The 17,891-nt window shown below is 42.2% G+C and overlaps 1 pseudogene; it reads left to right on the top strand.

Annotated features, from left to right (window-relative positions):
* Positions 1–17,891, top strand: part of LOC139543214 (serine/threonine-protein kinase mTOR-like) — a 62,111-nt pseudogene that overhangs the window by 39,353 nt on the left and 4,867 nt on the right.

The raw sequence follows: 17,891 nt of genomic DNA, 5'->3' as shown, positions 1-17,891 counted from the left end.
ATAACCACCGTGGTAGGTTTTGTGTGTTTTTACTTTTATGTAGGTGTCATAACCAGCCATAAATAACTACCGTGTTAGGTTTTGTGTGTTTTACTTTTATGTAGGTGTCATAACCAGCCATAAAATAACTACCGTGGTAGGTTTTGACACTCTTATGTATGTGTCATAACCAGCCATAAATAACCACCGTGGTAGGTTTTGTGTGTTTTTACTTTTATGTAGGTGTCATAACCAGCCATAAATAACCACCGTGGTAGGTTTTGTGTGTTTTTACTTTTATGTAGGTGTCATAACCAGCCATAAATAACTACCGTGTTAGGTTTTGTGTGTTTTACTTTTATGTAGGTGTCATAACCAGCCATAAATAACTACCGTGTTAGGTTTTGTGTGTTTTACTTTTATGTAGGTGTCATAACCAGCCATAAAATAACTACCGTGGTAGCCAAATTTCTGCAGCCTCATGTGGTTGAAGAGGCGCTATTGCGCCTTTGTCATCACGTATTTAAGGTCTTAAGGGATTTGCACGCCGAGGAACTTTAATCTTTTGACCCTTTGTTGGGGATGAAACAGAAATTAGTTGGGTAACATAGATAAATAAGATGTTTTATTTATCTTCATAATATGCTTATGTGAGATACTTGTCATTAGAATGTCTCCTTTTGGACTATACTGTTGGCAGTTGCACTTTTCCCTTCTCTGCTAGGAAAAAGTCACTTGGGGCCCAGAGAGGGGAGAGGTCAGGCTTGTCTTTTACATGTCTGGTGCTATGCAGAATATCAGAAGGGGAGGAGGACAGAATGGAACATTGTCTTCATATGTGAATGTATCTGTTAAACCATGTGAAGGGATGATTAAGGGGGAACCAATTATCTCTTGGCTCCACAATGTCTGTGCACAAGTCACTCCCCTCAGTGAGCTTGTCCAGGAGTGGGGAGAAGAGGGGGTGTAGAGATGGGAGTGTCTAGAGTTGACAATTGATATATGCCATTGGATGAGGTAATGTTTTGGTACTATGAAGTACCAAGAACGAGATTAGAACCTCGTCTTAGAGACCAAACTGAACGATAATTTATAGCTAATGCTACCTGGCTATGGGATACTCCTCTCTCAAGTAAAAGTATTTCTTTGTGAACTGTTCCTAAGATCTGTGGTTCTTCATGTAAGTTGAGAGGGGTGTATCTTGGCTATAAAAGATCTTGGTATTTTCTTATAGGCACTCTCAGAATTCATTTATAGACACTGAATTGATCTGAGAGTCAAAGGGCTATGGTGAAGCTCATATAATTAAAGATGAAGTTTAAGTATAACTCTGACTGGTGTGTGGTTTGTAAACTCTCCTCATTTAGTAATACAGGAAATTACCACGACACCTTTCCACTGCGGCCCTGTAGATCTGGATGTGGGCGTGCCCCTCTCTGCTGTCTCCTGTAGTCCACGATCAGCTCCTTTGTTTTGTTGACGTTGTGGGAGAATTTTTTTTCCTGGCACTACTCCGCCAGGGCTCTCACTTCTTCCCTGTAGGCTGTCTCATCGTTGTTGGTAAATCAGGCCTACCACTGTTGTGTCGTCAGCAAACTTGATGATTGAGTTGGAGACTTGTGTGGCCACGCTGTCATGGGTGAACAGCAAGTACAGCAGGGGGCTGAGCACGCACCCCTGTGGGGCCCCGTGTTGAGGATCAGCGTGGCTGATGTGTTGTTACCTACCTTCACTACCTGGGGTTGGCTCGTCAGGAAGTCTAGAATCCAGTTGCACAGTGAGGAGTTCAGACCCAGGTCCCTGAGCTTGGGGATGAGCTTGGAGGGTACTATGGTGTTGAAGGCTGAGCTGTAGTCAATGGATTGCATTCTTACGTAGGTATTCATCTTGTCCAGGTGGGATAGGACAGTGTGCAGTTCATCGTCTGTGGATCTGTTGGTGCGGTATATAAATTGTGGTGGGTCTATGATGTCGGGTAAGGTGGAGGTGATATGATCCTTAACTAGCCTTTCAAAGCGCTTTATGATGACAGAAGGTAATGCTACTGGGCGATAGTCATTTAGTTCAATTACCTTCGCTTTCTTGGGTACAGGAACAATGGTGGACATCTTGAAGCAAGTGGGAACAACAGACTGGGATAGGGAAGGGTTGAATATGTCCTTTAACACTCCAGCCAGCTGGTCTGAACATGCTCTGAGGAAGCGGCTTGGGATGCCATCTGAGCCGGCAGCCTTGCAAGGGTTAATAGGCTTAAATTTCTTACTGACGTCGGCCACAGAGATCATAATGTGCAAGACCACACTATTGCTTATCAATTCCAGGTGGTCTATGGCTTCATTACCTTAGAACCTGATCCGTAACCCCAGCACAGTGTGTAGCCACTGATCTCCATATACCCCATTCACGCCCAGACACTGACTGCAGTCTTTTAGTTTGTACATTGAGAAAACATACACATTAAATAATAATAAGTCTGCTTATTGGATTTATTTGATTCATTCCATATCTGGGCGATATTAGGATTTATAAATATGTAAAATAAAAATGTATATTACATTCAGCTTTAATTTCATGGTGAGGTGGTACAAAGCACACAGCTAAAATCATACATTAAGCATAGAAAGGATTTTGTGTGTGTGTGTGTGTGTGTGTGTGTGTGTGTGTGTGTGTGTGTGTGTGTGTGTGTGTGTGTGTGTGTGTGTGTGTGTGTGTGTGTGTGTGTGTGTGTGTGTGTGTGTGTGTGTGCAGGCCACTGGGACAGCATGGAGGAGTATACGTGCATGATTCCCAGGGTCACACACGATGGAGCCTTCTACAGGGTCATGCTTGCTCTGCATCAGGACCTCATTGGCTCAGCAGGTGAGAGACATCAGCATCCATTGTTTTCCCTAAATTATTTTCCTTGGCAAGGTGCAAAGGCCCCCCGAAGTAACACGAAAGTGATTCAAACACCAATATATTCAATTGAAATCAATAGGGGCACGATTGTTTGGGTGTGGGTAACAAAGGTTACGGTAAGGGAAACATGCTTGACATATGCTAACCCAAGAGTAGCCGTTTTTCTGTAGGTTTTACATTGTCTTAAATGATACTGTCCTGACACTTTTGAAGATTTCATAGCGAGGTGTGAAAAGAATGATTTGTTTATCCTTTTAGAACTTTAACATTGCTAATCATTTTACAGTCTTTTCCATTAATGTTAAATACTGTATCGATGACCTTACAAGTGATCAAACAAGAATCCCATTTGTTCAATTCTTCCTTTCATAAAAGGGATAAAACATCCAACAGCTTTGTATTTTACAATGTGGCACTTCCTTGGTGTGGAAACATTATGTAACTCCCACTCATAAATGTAACTTTCACCCCGGAGCAAACTGAGTGAGGTATCAACAAGGTCTGTCCCATAAGCTGTGTTTCATTCTGGGATGAGCGATGGAGTCCGAGATGAGCTGATGGTCTCTCGATATGGAGCCGTCCAGGCCAAATGCCAGGGAGGTGTCTGACATGGTCTGGATCGACCACTGACACCAACCTGTTCCTCTGGGCCCTGTCAACCCATCCCGCCCATCACTCTCTAACCCTAACCCCCAGAGACATGCACCCTGCGTCCCTTCTCTAATTCTTAGATTAACTCCATGTGTGGCCTATAGGTTTCCCTCCGCTGAAAGGGAGAAAGGTGACTAATAAAAGACGAGCCTATTCTCATTGAATGAGGCTGAATGATGGGGGAAAGGGTAAAAGCCCAAATGTCAACATGAACTCCGTTGTGTCTTCTGGATATGCTTGGTAATCGTTTGATTCCGGACAGTTGTACTCTGCGGCTTTCTTTGGGGTAGGAGAGGCGTGTACTGGGAGGTTGAGAGCGTGCATCTGCCTGAGAAGTCATATGTCTATCTTGTAAATCAGCTGAAGTGATTGGTCTGTTACTACATGGTTTTCGTAGACACAACAGTGTTGCTTTCCCTTAGAACGATAATTTACAATGCCAATATATAAAGCTCTACACTCTCCATTGCCCAGTTGATGCCAACAGTTGATGTGTGTGTGTGTGTGTGTGTGTGTGTGTGTGTGTGTGTGTGTGTTCCAGTGGAAGCTGCTGAGGGGAGAACGGCTCAAAATGATGTCCGGGACAGAGCAAATGAGATGGCATCAAACACCTTGAAACCAATGTGTCTGATGTATTTGATACCATTCCACTGATTCCACTCCAGTCATTACCACGAGCCCGTCCTCCACAATTAAGGTGCCACCAACCCCCTGGGGTGCGTACCTACGTGTGTGCTATTCCAGTGCTATTTAGTGGCTAGGACCCAGTTGCACAGGGAGGGGTTCAGACCCAGGCCCCGAGCTTGGGGATGAGCTTGGAGGGCACTATGGTGTTGAAGGCTGAGCTGTAGTCAATGGACTGCATTCTTACATAGGTATTCATCTTGTCCAGATGGGATAGGGCAGTGTGCAGTGCAATGGTGATTGCATCGTCTGTGTATGCAAATTGTCTCATGTCTGAGATGTTGAATTACAACTCCACTCTATTCTGACGTTTTGGCACTTTGATTGCCTTACAGAGGTCATAGCTGGTCTGTTTGTACACGTCCATGTTCCCAGTCACCTTGCCATGGTTAAATGCGGATAAATGCGGTTAAATGGTTTGCACATTCAGTCGAGCGAACATCGAGAGAATAATGTGATTATGGGCAAACGAGGAGCACATGTCTGAAAGAAGGCCCTGTTCTAAAAGGCGGGCCCCTCTGCGAGGGACCATGTTTAGCTTTACGCCCTCCACAGTTGTGTGGTATACTTGAGTTGTTTATTTAGCAAGATTATCAATGTCATTGTCCGTAAAGAAATTATTCTCTCTTCTTTCCCAGTCCTTGACACATAAGACCCTGGTCCTTCTCCTGGGGCTGGTCCTTCTCCTGGGGCTGGACCCCTCCAAACAACTGGACCACCCCCACGTCACTTACGCCTACATGAAGTACATGTGGAAGCGCCAACCCAAGGTATAGTAGCAATGCCATTGTTGAAAAGGTTTTCTCTGTAAAGAGGAGCAGAACTAGAGTTAAATGTAGTTGTTCTATCAATGTGTTCTAATGTAAGGAAATGCAGGGGACAAAAAAATTGAAATCTTGGAGGGGCTAATGAAATATTTTTGACTATTGTGCGTAGGGAATCAACCAACATAAAAAGCATCAACATTACAGGAAAAAAGTGCAGCAGTAATCAGGTTTCCATTCCACCTTTTTATGTGAGTAAAAGTACATGTTGGATAGAAAATGTCACGACAGGCCTGATGGTAACAGAACATTTGTCTGTAAACTTTCCAAATATCGACAAAACAAAATATGCTAGACAAGGTGGGATCTGGGATCTCTTTGTGTCTTTAAAATGTATTATCTGAGAAATGGTGGTAGAACTTAAATCAAATTGTGTTGGTCACATACAGGTCATTAGCAGATGTTATTGCGAGTGTAGAGGAAATGCTTATGCTTCTAGATCCGACAGTGCAGCAGTATCTAACAGGTAATATCCACAACAAAACTTAATATCTAACAAATTCCACAACAAAACCTGTGTACACACAATCTAGTAAAGGAATGGGATAAGAATATATAAATATAAAATAAACTCAGCAAAAAAGAAACATCCTCTCACTGTCAACTGCGTTAATTTCAGCAAACTTAACATGTATAAATATTTGTATGAACATAACATGATTCAACAACTGAGACATAAACTGAACAAGTTCCACAGACATGTGACTAACGGAAATGTAATAATGTGTCCCTGAACAAAAGGGGGGGTCAAAATCAAAAGTAACAGTCAGTATCTGGTGTGTCCACCAGCTGCATTAAGTACTGCAGTGCATCTCCTCCTCATGGACTGCACCAGATTTACAAGTTATGGCTGTGAAATGTTAACCCACTCTTCCACCAAGGCACCTGCAAGTTTCCGGACATTTCTGGGGGGAATGGCCCTAACCCTCACCCTCCGATCCCACAGGTCACAGACGTGCTCAATGGGATTGAGATCTGTGCTCTTCGCTGGCCATGGCAGAACACTGACATTCTTGTCTTGCAGGAAATCACACACAGAACGAGCAGCATGGCTGGTGGCAATGTCATGCTGGAGGGTGATGTCAGGATGAGCCTGCAGAAAGGGTACCACATGAGGGAGGAGGATGTCTTCCCTGTAACGCACAGCGTTGAAATTGCCTGCAATGACAACAAGCTCAGTCCGATGATGCTGTGACACACCGCCCCAGACCATGACGGACCCTCCACCTCCAAATCGATCCCCTCCAGAGTACAGGCCTTGGTGTAACGCTCATTCCTTCGACGATTAACGCGAATCAGACCATTACCCTGGTGAGACGAAACTGCGACTGGCCAGTGAAGAGCACTTTTTGCCAGTCCTGTCTGGTCCAGCGACGGTGGGTTTGTGCCCATAGGCGACGTTGTTGCCGGTGATGTCTGGTGAGGACCTGCCTTACAACATGCCTACAAGCCCTCAGTCCAGCCTCTCTCAGCCTATTGCGGACAGTCTGAGCACTGATGGAGGGATTGTGCGTTCCTGGTGTAACTCGGGCAGTTGTTGTTGCCATCCTGTACCTGTCCCGCAGGTGTGATGTTCGGATGTACCGATCCTCTGCAGGTGTTGTTACACGTGGTCTGGCACTGCGAAGACAATCAGCTGTCCGTCCTGTCTCCCTGTAGCGTTGTCTTAGGCGTCTCACAGTACGGACATTGCAATTTATTGCCCTGGTCACATCTGCAGTCCTCATGCCTCCTTGCAGCATGCCTAAGGCTCGTTCATGCAAATGAGCAGGGGCCCTGGGCATCTTTCTATTGGTGTTTTTCAGAGTCAGTAGAAAGGTCTCTTTAGTGTCCTCAGTTTTCATAACTGTGACCTTAATTGCCTACCGTCTGTAAGCTGTTAGTGTCTTAACGACCGTTCCACAGGTGCATGTTCATTAATTGTTTACGGTTCATTGGACAAGCATGGGAAACAGTGTTTAAACCCTTTACAATGAATATCTGTGAAGTTTTTTTTTTTTTTACGAATGATCTTTGAAAGACAGGGTCCTGAAAAAGGGATGTTTTCTTTTATATGGATGAGCAGTGCCAGAGCGGCTAAGATGCAATAGATGATATAGAATAGATAGTGTAGTAGACAGTATATACATGTGAGATAAGTAATGCAAGATATGTAAACATTCTTATAGTGGCATTATTAAAGTGACTAGTGTTCCATTTATTAAAGTGGACAATGATATCAAGTCTGTAGGAAGGCAGCCACCTCTGTGTGCTAGTGATGGCTGTTTAACACTCTGATGGCCTTGAGAATGAAGCTGTTTTTCAATCTCTCTGTCCCAGCTTTGATGCACCTGTACTGACCTCGCCTTCTGGATGGAAGCGGGGTGAACAGGCAGTGGCTCGGATGGTTATTGTCCTTGATGATATTTTTTGGCCTTCCTGTGACATCGGGTGTTGTAGGTGTCCTGGAGCGTAGTTTGCCCCCAGTGATGCATTGTGCAGACCGCGCCACCCTCTGGAGAGCCCTGCGATTGCGGGCGGTGCAGTTGGAGTACCAGGCGAAGATACAGCCCGACAGGATTCTCTCGATTGTGCATCTGTAGAAGTGTGTGAGTGTTTTTGGTGACAAGCCAAAATTCTTCAGTCTCCTGAGGTTGAAGAGGCGCTGTTGCGCCCACCAGCCTGCTGCCCAAGACAGAGCTATAGTAGGGCCAGCTGCGGGGGCCACTCACAGCTCACAAGGCAGGAATCTTAATGACACATGCACCCCGGTCCCTGCCAGAGAGGAGCCATCCATCCCCACTCTGAAGGGGGAAACGAATTTAAATATAAAGAAAAATACTGTTGAATATCAGTCTTATCAGATGGATGTGTGTGGGGGAATAGCGTAGAGAGCCTGGAGCCAGTTGTATTTTGACTATGTCAGGAGAGTTGAGTTGACTCCCTGTTTTGAATGAGAATTCTTATTTGACCCCCGTGTGTGTCTGTTGTTCTTCTGTCCCCCGTCAGATTGAAGCGTTCCGGCACACGCAACACTTTGTCCAGGGGATGCAGCAGCAGTCCCAGCATGCCATTGCCGCTGAAGACAAGCAACACCAGCAGGAGCTCCACAAGCTCAGGCCAGGACTCCTACCACAACTACTTTAGGAAAAAAACGAATCAGTTGCTATTGCAGTGTGAGCTTTTAAAAAATCAACACACAAACGTTTTCTCAGCCCTCATCTAGAGGGTCACGTACAGAGTGTTCTGCTCTTTCTCCAGGACCGTGACCCCGGGGCTGTTACTCCTCTACGTCTCCCTCCCTCACTACTTGCTACTGGCATTTGCCCTTGCAACCCCCGCCAATTTCTCTCTCGTTTCATTCTGTGTAAAAAGGCTCTGGGACAGTTGTAGGATGATAGATCCCAAATTCATACAACCAGTAGGCCTAGGCTGGATCCAGTTATGTAAGCTCAGCAATGCGCACATGGCAGTAGGCTAGAATACGAACAAACGTTCGTTCCATAATGCGTTTTATTGCTTCTTTAATCAGGACAATGGTTTTCAGCTGTGCTAACATAATTGCAAAAGGGTTCTCTAATAATAAATTAGCATTTTAAAATTATAAACTTGGATTAGCTAACACAAAGTGCCATTGGAACACAGGAGTGATGGTTGCTGATAATGGGCCTCTGTACGCCTATGTAGAAATTCCATTTTAAAAATCAGCCGTTTCCCACTACAATAGTCATTTACAACATTAACAATGTCTGCACTGTATATAAGAGTGTGCAAAGCTGTTATCAATGCAAAGGGTGCCTACTTTGAAGAATCTGAAATCTAAAATATATTTTGATTTGTTTAACACTTTTTTTGCTTACTACATGATTCCATATGTGTTATTTCATAGTTTTGATGTCTTCACTACTATTCTACAATGTAGAAAATAGTAAAAATAAAGAAAAACCCTTGAATTAGTAGGTGTGTCCAAACTTTTGACTGGTACTGTATTTAAAACCATTTTGTTGCCTGTTTTGCATGTTATGTTATTTTGGCATTAATACGTGTCACATATCAGTTTGCAGACAATGTAAAAAAAGAAAAAAATCATTAAGTTAATAAAGCCGCATACAAACATCGTCTCTTTTTTGCTTTCTTGAGTAAGGCCGCTCCAAAATGTAGGTGTTCAGCCTAGCTCAATGCTTTCTGTGGTGGTGGGGCAGCCAGCGGAAAATATGGAGCGTATGGGTTGGTAATGTTCTCTAGTTGCGCCGTGATTGGCTCAGTGTTCTGTCACTCAGGTGAACACTTCGTCACCGCAAAATCTACGGGAGAGATCGAAAATTCAAGCCCCTTGGGTGTTGCCATAGATTTACATTAGAAGTGCCCATCCAAGAAGGCTCAAGGACCTTGGTCACAGATAAAATGTCAAATCACGTTATATCTACCGTATATCTTGATTGGACTGATCATGTCAACATTATACTTACAAAATGTTAGCTAGCAAACTAGACAAGCAGTCATCATCATGAATCATGTCGACAATCCACTAGAACAGGTATTCCCAAACTGAGGTTTCACTGCCAAAAATACAATGAAACCATCTAGTATTCAGCGAAATAACAACACATTGTTAAATACAGGTAGCCAAACCCTTTTAACCTGTGGTGAGTTATTCGCAATTGTGTAAGATGGCTAAATTAAAGAGCAAAATTATTGATTATTATATTATTATTTGTGCCATGGTCCTATTAGAGCTCTGTCACTTCCCACGAGCCGGATTGTGACAAAAACTTACACTCGTTCTTACGTTTAATAAATTATTGTATAGTGTGTGTGTGGCTTACAATGATGGCAAAAAACAACATTTGAGAGTGCAATGACCATGGTGCTAGAGGTGGTATGCAGCTGGAGGTTGAATGTTTGAAGAGGTATGGGAATATAAAAAGTTTGGGAACCAATCTACTAGAAAATCATTCCATATTCTTGTCATATGAAGAGAAATTATAGATAAAACGTATCGGTGCTCATTGGCCATTGGACATAAATATTGCACAACAAGCTGGAAATTTCAAATTCAACAATGAGTGGTTTGGAAGGAATCAGTGGCTAAATGCAGGCATTGCAAAGCATTCACTACCCTGCTATTCAGTGGAGTGGGTGTGTGGTGCAAGTCTGGGTTTAAGGATCTCTTTTCCAAGCTTAAAAGGATAAACATTCACATGCCATGGGCCAGAAAAGGTTGAATACATTGGCCATGCTATCAATCCAGCATTACTTCTGCCGCGTTCACAACAACTGGAAACTCGGAACTGGGACATTTCAGACTTTGGTAAGTTCAAGACGACTGGGAACTCTGGAATGAAAAAAGCTCTGACTGGGGAAAATACGTTTTGAACGGTCATCCAACAGAATTCCAAGTCGGGAACTCTGGCTTCTTTCTAGAGCTCTGGCCTGAAGATCACTGATATCGTGATTCGAATTTGTTTTTTTCGAGTTCCCAGTTGTCCTGAATGCACCATAAATCCAGAGAATGGCGGAATTTGATGACAACATTTTCCCACAAAAAGGATAGCTGCGCCAACTTCCTGTTGTGAAAACAGCACAACAAGGTGAGTCCAAAAATGTCTTGTATGCTGCTGCATAAATGATGTAATATGCCAGGGAGATACAGTTGAAGTCGGAAGTTTACATACACCTTAGCCAAATACATTCATACTCGTTTTTTTTTAAATTCCTGACATTTAATCATAGTAGAAATTCCCTGTGTTAGGTCAGTTAGAATCACCGCTTTATTTTAAGAATGTGAAATGTCAGAATAATAGTAGAGAGAATTACTTATTTCAGCTTATATTTCTTTCATCACATTCCCAGTGAGTCAGAAGTTTACATACACTCAATTAGTATTTGGTAGCATTGCCTTTAAATTGTTTAACTTGGGTCAAACGTTTTGGGTAGCCTTCCACAAGCTTCCCACAGTAATGTATGTGAATGTTGGCCCACTCCTCCTGACAAAGCTGGTGTAACTGAGCCAGGTTTGTAGGCCTCCTTGCTCGCACAAACTTTTTCAGTTCTGCCAACAAATGTTCTATAGGATTCAGGTCAGGGCTTTGTGATGGCCACTCAAATACCTCGACTTTGTTGTCCTTAAGCCATTTTGCCACAACTTTGGAAGTATGCTTGGGGTCATTGTCCATTTGGAAGACCCATTTGCGACCGAGCTTTAACTTCCTGACTGATGTCTTGAGATGTTGCTTCAATATATCCACATAATAGTCTTTCCTTACGATGCCATCTATTTTGTGAAGTGCACCAGTCCCTCCTGCAGCAAAGCACCCCCACAACATGATGCTGCCACCCCCGTGCTTCACGGTTGGGATGGTGTTCTTCAGCTTGCAAGCCTCCCCCTTTTTCTTCCAAACATAACAATGGTCTTTATGGCCAACCAGTTCTATTTTTGTTTCATCAGACCAGAGGACATTTCTCCAAAAAGTACGATCTTTGTCCCCATGTGCAGTTGCAAACCGTAGTCTGGTTTTTGTATGGCGGTTTTGGAGCAGTGGCTTCTTCCTTGCTGAGTGGCCTTTCGATATAGGACTCGTTTTACTGTGGATATAGACCTTTTTTTACCTGTTTCCTCCAGCATCTTCACAAGACCCTTTGCTGTTGTTCTGAGATTGATTTGCACTTTTCACACCAAAGTATGTTTATCTCTAGGAGACAGAACGCATTTCCTTCCTGAGCAGTATGACGGCTGTGTGGTCCCATGGTGTTTATACTTGCGTACTATTGTTTGTACAGATGAACGTGGTACCTTCAGGCGTTTGGAAATTGTTCCCAAGGATGAACCAGACTTGTGGAGGTCTACAATTTTTTTTCTGAGGTCTTGGCTGATTTCTTTTGATTTTCCCATGATGTCAAGCAAAGAGGCACTGAGTTTGAAGGTAGGCCTTAAAATACATCCACAGGTACACCTCCAATTGACTCAAATGATGTCAATTAGCCTCTCAGCTTCTAAAGCCATGACATCATTTTCTGGAATTTTCCAAGCTGTTTACAGGCACAGCCAACTTAGTGTATGTAAACTTCTGACCCACTGGAATTGTGATACAGTGAATTATAAGGGAAATCTGTCTGTAAACAATTGTTGGAAAAATGACTTGTGTCATGCACAAAGTAGATGTCCTAACCGACTTGCCAAACTTTAGTTTGTTAACAAGAGATTTGTGGTTGAAAAGCGAGTTTTATGACTCCAACATAAGTGTTTGTAAACTTCAGACTTCACTGTGTATATATATATTATTATATATTATTATGTATCTACACAACCTACTCCAAAAATTAAAAGTGCAATAAATAAATAAAATAAAAAATAAATATAAAAAATGAAGATGTCTTGATTGCATGTCTTCACACCCCAGAGGTAACTCTTGGTGGAAACCATAACATCTGCGAATCATTATGAATAATACTCTGCCAACTTTGTACAACTCTTAGGGCAACATATGCCCATTGTTTTGCCAGAATCGCTCAAGCTCAGTAATTTTGGTCGGGAATCATTGATGGACAGTAATATTCTAATTAAAACCTGAAATAAATCATTCTCTCTACTATTATTTGGACATTTCACAATCTTAGAATAAAGTGGTGATCCTAACTGACCTAAGACAGGGAATTTTTACTAGGATTAAATGTCAGGAATTGTGAAAAACCGAGTTTAAATGTATTTGGCTAAGGTGTATGTAAACCTCCAACTTCAAATGTATGTAGGATAAGATTACATTTTAAGGCATTGCACAGTCTTCACCTTTCAAGGGGCATGCAGACTTTCACTAGCCACTCTACAAACACACCCTGTGATTCTATTGAGGCAACAAGCGAACATGACACCAGGAAAGGAATGTTTCATACCTGCCATTGCACTTCCTGACAGGGATTCTCATTGTCTGTGGAATGTTGTTTCGGGAAAACACCTGTGTAACTTGGTTAGCACCATTTTCTTCCAGACGTGCTGACACACTTTCCCGAAAACAGGTCGGCACTGTGAAATGGTGCACACCTGGTCCGTGCAAACCACACACACTCCATCTCCCCAAAATAATTCATTGTAATTTTAGAGCTATTTATTTGAAAACGGGACACTTTACAAGGCAATTACCATGATAAGACCTGCAGCCTTGGAATCTTCTGTCTGAGTTCTCGTGGTAACACAGAAGCACTACAGGCACTTGTTTTTCTCCGATGCAGACCGCTTTTCTGTCTTTTTCTTAAGGAGAAGCGGTTTGTCAGAGACTGAACCGGTAGTGTATTTTCACATGGAAAAGCACTCAGCAGGATTAGGTAATGCTGATGGATAATTTATTAGAAGTTCTCTCTGGAAATAGTGCTCCACACAGTTAGGAGCTGAGGGGTGGATCGCTGTGCAGCACTCGCCAGTTCCTGGTGAGACGTGTTATAAACCAATCACACGGTGGGCAATATTAAAAAGAGAAAGAAGATTGATGTTGCGAAAAGACGTTTATCAAACTCAGGCATCGTTACCAAAAGCAGCGGCGCATTACTTTAGCTACTGAAAGGTCTTAGAATCACTTGTGATTTGTAATTACAACTCTTCCCATCATTCTCCCTCATTTTAATTCATGGACTGCACTTGTACTGTGTTGGACATCATTGCCAACTCCCCCAGACAACTTGTGGTGACAGTGAGCACAGTGTATAAATTATAACTTTACCAACATATTTAAGAAATTGTAACAACCGAACAGACTTTTCTCATAGTCAAGTAAATAGTGGATTCAGTGAATTCAATTTTACTCCCGAGTTTACCACAGATCTGGGCCTAAGGCCATGTCAGTGGCCAAACAAAGCAATAAGGGGTAGAGAGGAGTGTGTGGACGCGCCTCCTCTGTGGCATCTTCTCTGTAGAGAGGGTAGATTGACTGCCAGGAAATACCACGTGGAAAGCATTCATCATACTAACAAGCAGGTTTAAATGAAAGAGCCTGACTTACTGTAAGAGCTTCATATCACATACCAGCCCTTAGCTGTTGACACAAGCTTGCCAAGGCTCTTCAGATTAATCGGACCTCGATGTAACCCTTGGCCCGTATTCATGAAATGTATCACAGTATGAGTGTTGATCTAGAATTATTTGGCTTCTAAATAATTATGAATAAGATGGGGACTTGATCCTAGATCAGCACTCCTACTCTGAGAGACTTTGTGAAAACAAGCCCTGAAGCGTAGGCCATATTCTGCTGATGATCCATCTTGTGACCAAGACTGTCTCTCTCTCTCTCCCTCCATCCCTCTCTAGGTGCTTGCTGGGGCTAGGTGAGTGGCAGCTCAGTCTGCAGGGCATCAACGATAGCACCATCCCCAAAGAGCTGCAGTACTACAGCCACTCCACGAAGCTGCAACTTATACAAGGTCTGTCACCTCCCTCACCTTTCACCTCTAACCCCTGTCACTCCCATCAGTCATTCATGTTGAGCACCTCATGTTGAGTCCTCCATGTACAGTGGTTCCTCCTTAAACAGTTGTGGCACACCTTGCGGGCTGCATTCTGTGGCACGTCATTTAATTGTGAGATATTTTTTCTGTTAATGCAAGTGCTAGTTTGACCACGAGAGGGCATCTTTGAGAAGCATTCGATAGTCTTCCATATTGCAGGCAAGCGGGAGACCGGGGTTCAATTCCCCGACCGGGAGGGAGGAGTAGGCTGTCCTTGAAAATAAGAATTAGTTCTTAACTGATTCCATATGTGTTATTTCATAGTTGTGATGTCTTTACTATTATTCTGCAATGTAGAAAATAGTAAAAATAAAGACAAACCCTGGAATGAGTAGGTGTGTCCAAACTTTTGACTGGTACGTGCTTAATTAATTTGATTAATATTATGGTGTTTCTATTCCATGTAAAACGAAAAACCCTTTCACTCTCGGAACGAAAAACCATTTCACTCTCGGAGCGCACACTGGACATAGGGCTGATTTGAGTGTTCTGGCCTTACAACGGCAGTCAAGCACACAAGCTAACGTTGGCTAGCTTGCTAGCTACTTCCAGACACAAATGGACCTCTCTGACCATTTTACTCGCCCTAAATTCATTATTCTGCTCTCTGGTACACTCAGACAAGAGTGCTCTGAAATCGGAGTAGATAGCCAGCGCGAATTTATGAAAGCACCCGAATGTTCATTGAGAACGCACACGACTATAGCATTTAGCTAAGCTAAGAATGACGGGAATAATCAAGTCAATAAACGTTGGGTAATTAGTTAGCCTATAGTTAATATACTGGCAAGTTTGATGTATAACTACTAACGTTAGGTAGCTAGCTAACATACCGGTACATACTGCTGTAATGATATGCTATATGGTTCTTAAGGACAGCGTAGCTAGCAAATTGTCAGCCAACATAACGTGTAAGGTAACTTATTTGAAAAGTCATTACTTTATTACATTGAGTAGCAAGCTACAGCGAGGATGCGCTCTATCAACTCTGTGGCTTGAGCATGCTTTTGGTGCACAGTCGATAGCGCGCTGGACTTCGGGCAAGAAGGTTGAGGGTTCGAAACCTGCTTCCTGCTTGTTTCATTTGAAGTCATGCACAATTATCAGTTGATTCTTTGGTTTACATTGCCTATTCATTGTCAGTTAGAGACACAGTAGTGCATTGGGACACAAAAGCATAATCAGTGCTCTAACTCCCCCTTGGTCGTTAGGGCAAATCTGGTCTGTGATAGGACGGGGGATTTTCACACCTAGCTCGGCTATTAGACTATTCTTTAGTAAAATTCTATTGTTCAACTATTAGCCCTCCTCCCCAACTTGCAACAAATTGATGTCTTTTTGTCGAGAGCAAAACCTTTTTTTAATTTTCAATCCAAAATAATTGTTCTGAAAGCAAAAACGAGGAAGTAAAAAAAAAAAAATCGCAATCAAATATTTGGTAATACAGCGCAAAATGTTATGCATTTTATTCCCCAAAAAGATTTAGAGAACAAAAAATGCATTTGAAAACAAAACAAATTTTGCTATGAACCACCCTCTATTTTGGCCATTTTTTGAGTGTCAGATTGGCTACAACCAATACTGCTCAGCCTTTCTTTCTGACACAAAGGAAGTCATAGCGGACACCTACGAAGAAGGACTGTCTGATGATGGCATCTCAGGTAAGCAGCACTGGGCGTTCTTCCGTCCAACTTCTACATAGCTAGTAGTTAGCTCCTACGATTCAGTGTCGGTTCGTAACATTCTACTATATTACATAGATACATACATACCGTAGAAGGATAAATCATGCAATTATTATTCTCAATCTAACCAAAAGCATTTAGCTACGAACGCCTGTTCTCGCCATTTTCAGTTTAATTAATCTAACTTTCTTTCACGGCAACTCATAAGCAGGCCATGTCCTATTTGTTTCATAGTCGATATATAATCATATTTCATGACAGTGTAACAGAGAACCCTACCACTGACTCCTCATCTTTTAGTCAGGACATATATATTCGATTAGTTATGAGTCTCCAGCCTTTTTAGGTGCAATTTGACTCTGTAATATGACTATAATGAAGTATATTTATTGTGAGGTTTTCTGGCCTCAGATACAGAGAGCTGTGAAAGCCTGTCTACATATGAAGAGGTCCCAATGAAGAGCAGTGGTTCTCAGTCCTGGTCCTGGGGACTCAAAGGGGTGCACATTTCTGTTTTTGCCTTAGCACTGCACAGCTGATTCAAATGATCAACTCATCATCAAGCTTCAAGTGGTATTTATGTATTCATTTGTGACTCTATCCTTGATATGATCCTGCTTTTGTCACATGCTACACATGCACATGTATCTATCTATCCAATGTTATCATGATTTGTTATAAGGGATATTATACTTATATTATACAGGAAATATTATTAAAGAGATGCTTTACCTTGAAATACAGATAGAGATGTAGTAGTCCCAGAGTTAATGATCCAAGGTCAGTTTTGCATTTCACCTCCTGATGATTATGATGACTGACATGTTAGCATGATTAAGCTTAGTTTTTTTATTATATCTCTATCCATCTGTCATTCGTCTGCAGGTATGTTTTGATGTGAGAGAGGGTGCCAGTCCCGTCAACGCCACCTCACCCGCTCTTAAGATAACCTTCGGGCCAACAAGGAGCCTGGTTAGGAGACACCACAAGAGACACTGTAATTGTGATGTACTGAGAAAATACTAGGGTAGCATTGGAATTCATTAATCATATGCTGTCTTCCCTGCTCCTCTGTTCTTACCTCTTTCCTTTTCTGTCTTCTACACCTCTCTCTCCCCTCCTCTTTCTTCCTCTTTTTTTATAATACACACCATATGTGCATTGAAGTACAGATAGAACTTGTATTTATAATATTATCACAAATATAATATTTTTAATGCATGTATTATGTATTTATAACACCTGGATAATGAACTTTCAATAAAGCGTTTCACATTCTCCACTGGTTGAAATTAAGTATCTCATTGGAGTACTACACCTATCCTGTGTCCTCAGATTAATGCAGATGAAGGAGTTAAATATGCATAGGGGTATTTCTGTATATATGAATTACAAATCAGCCTTTACTAAATCATGTTTCTAGTCTATTGTATAGTTACAATGGGTAACCATTGATGTCCCAGGAGCAGGAGTGGTAACTGTTGAAGTGTATAATTGTAATACACACATGCAGACACAGCATCATTCAATTAATGGAGTTTGATACATCTGGTATTGGATATGATTGAAAAAGAATATCTCACAGAGATTCATACCTGAACTGCACCTTTATTTGCCAAGGAAGAGTACATGATCAGTGAATATATTCAATGTACAGGCTACAATGTGGGGGAACTCATGCGTGGTAATAACTACAGTA

The sequence above is a fragment of the Salvelinus alpinus genome, chromosome 17 (assembly GCF_045679555.1).
Source record: "Salvelinus alpinus chromosome 17, SLU_Salpinus.1, whole genome shotgun sequence".
Lineage (NCBI taxonomy): Eukaryota > Metazoa > Chordata > Actinopteri > Salmoniformes > Salmonidae > Salvelinus > Salvelinus alpinus.
This window is presented reverse-complemented; position numbering and strand designations above follow the sequence as displayed.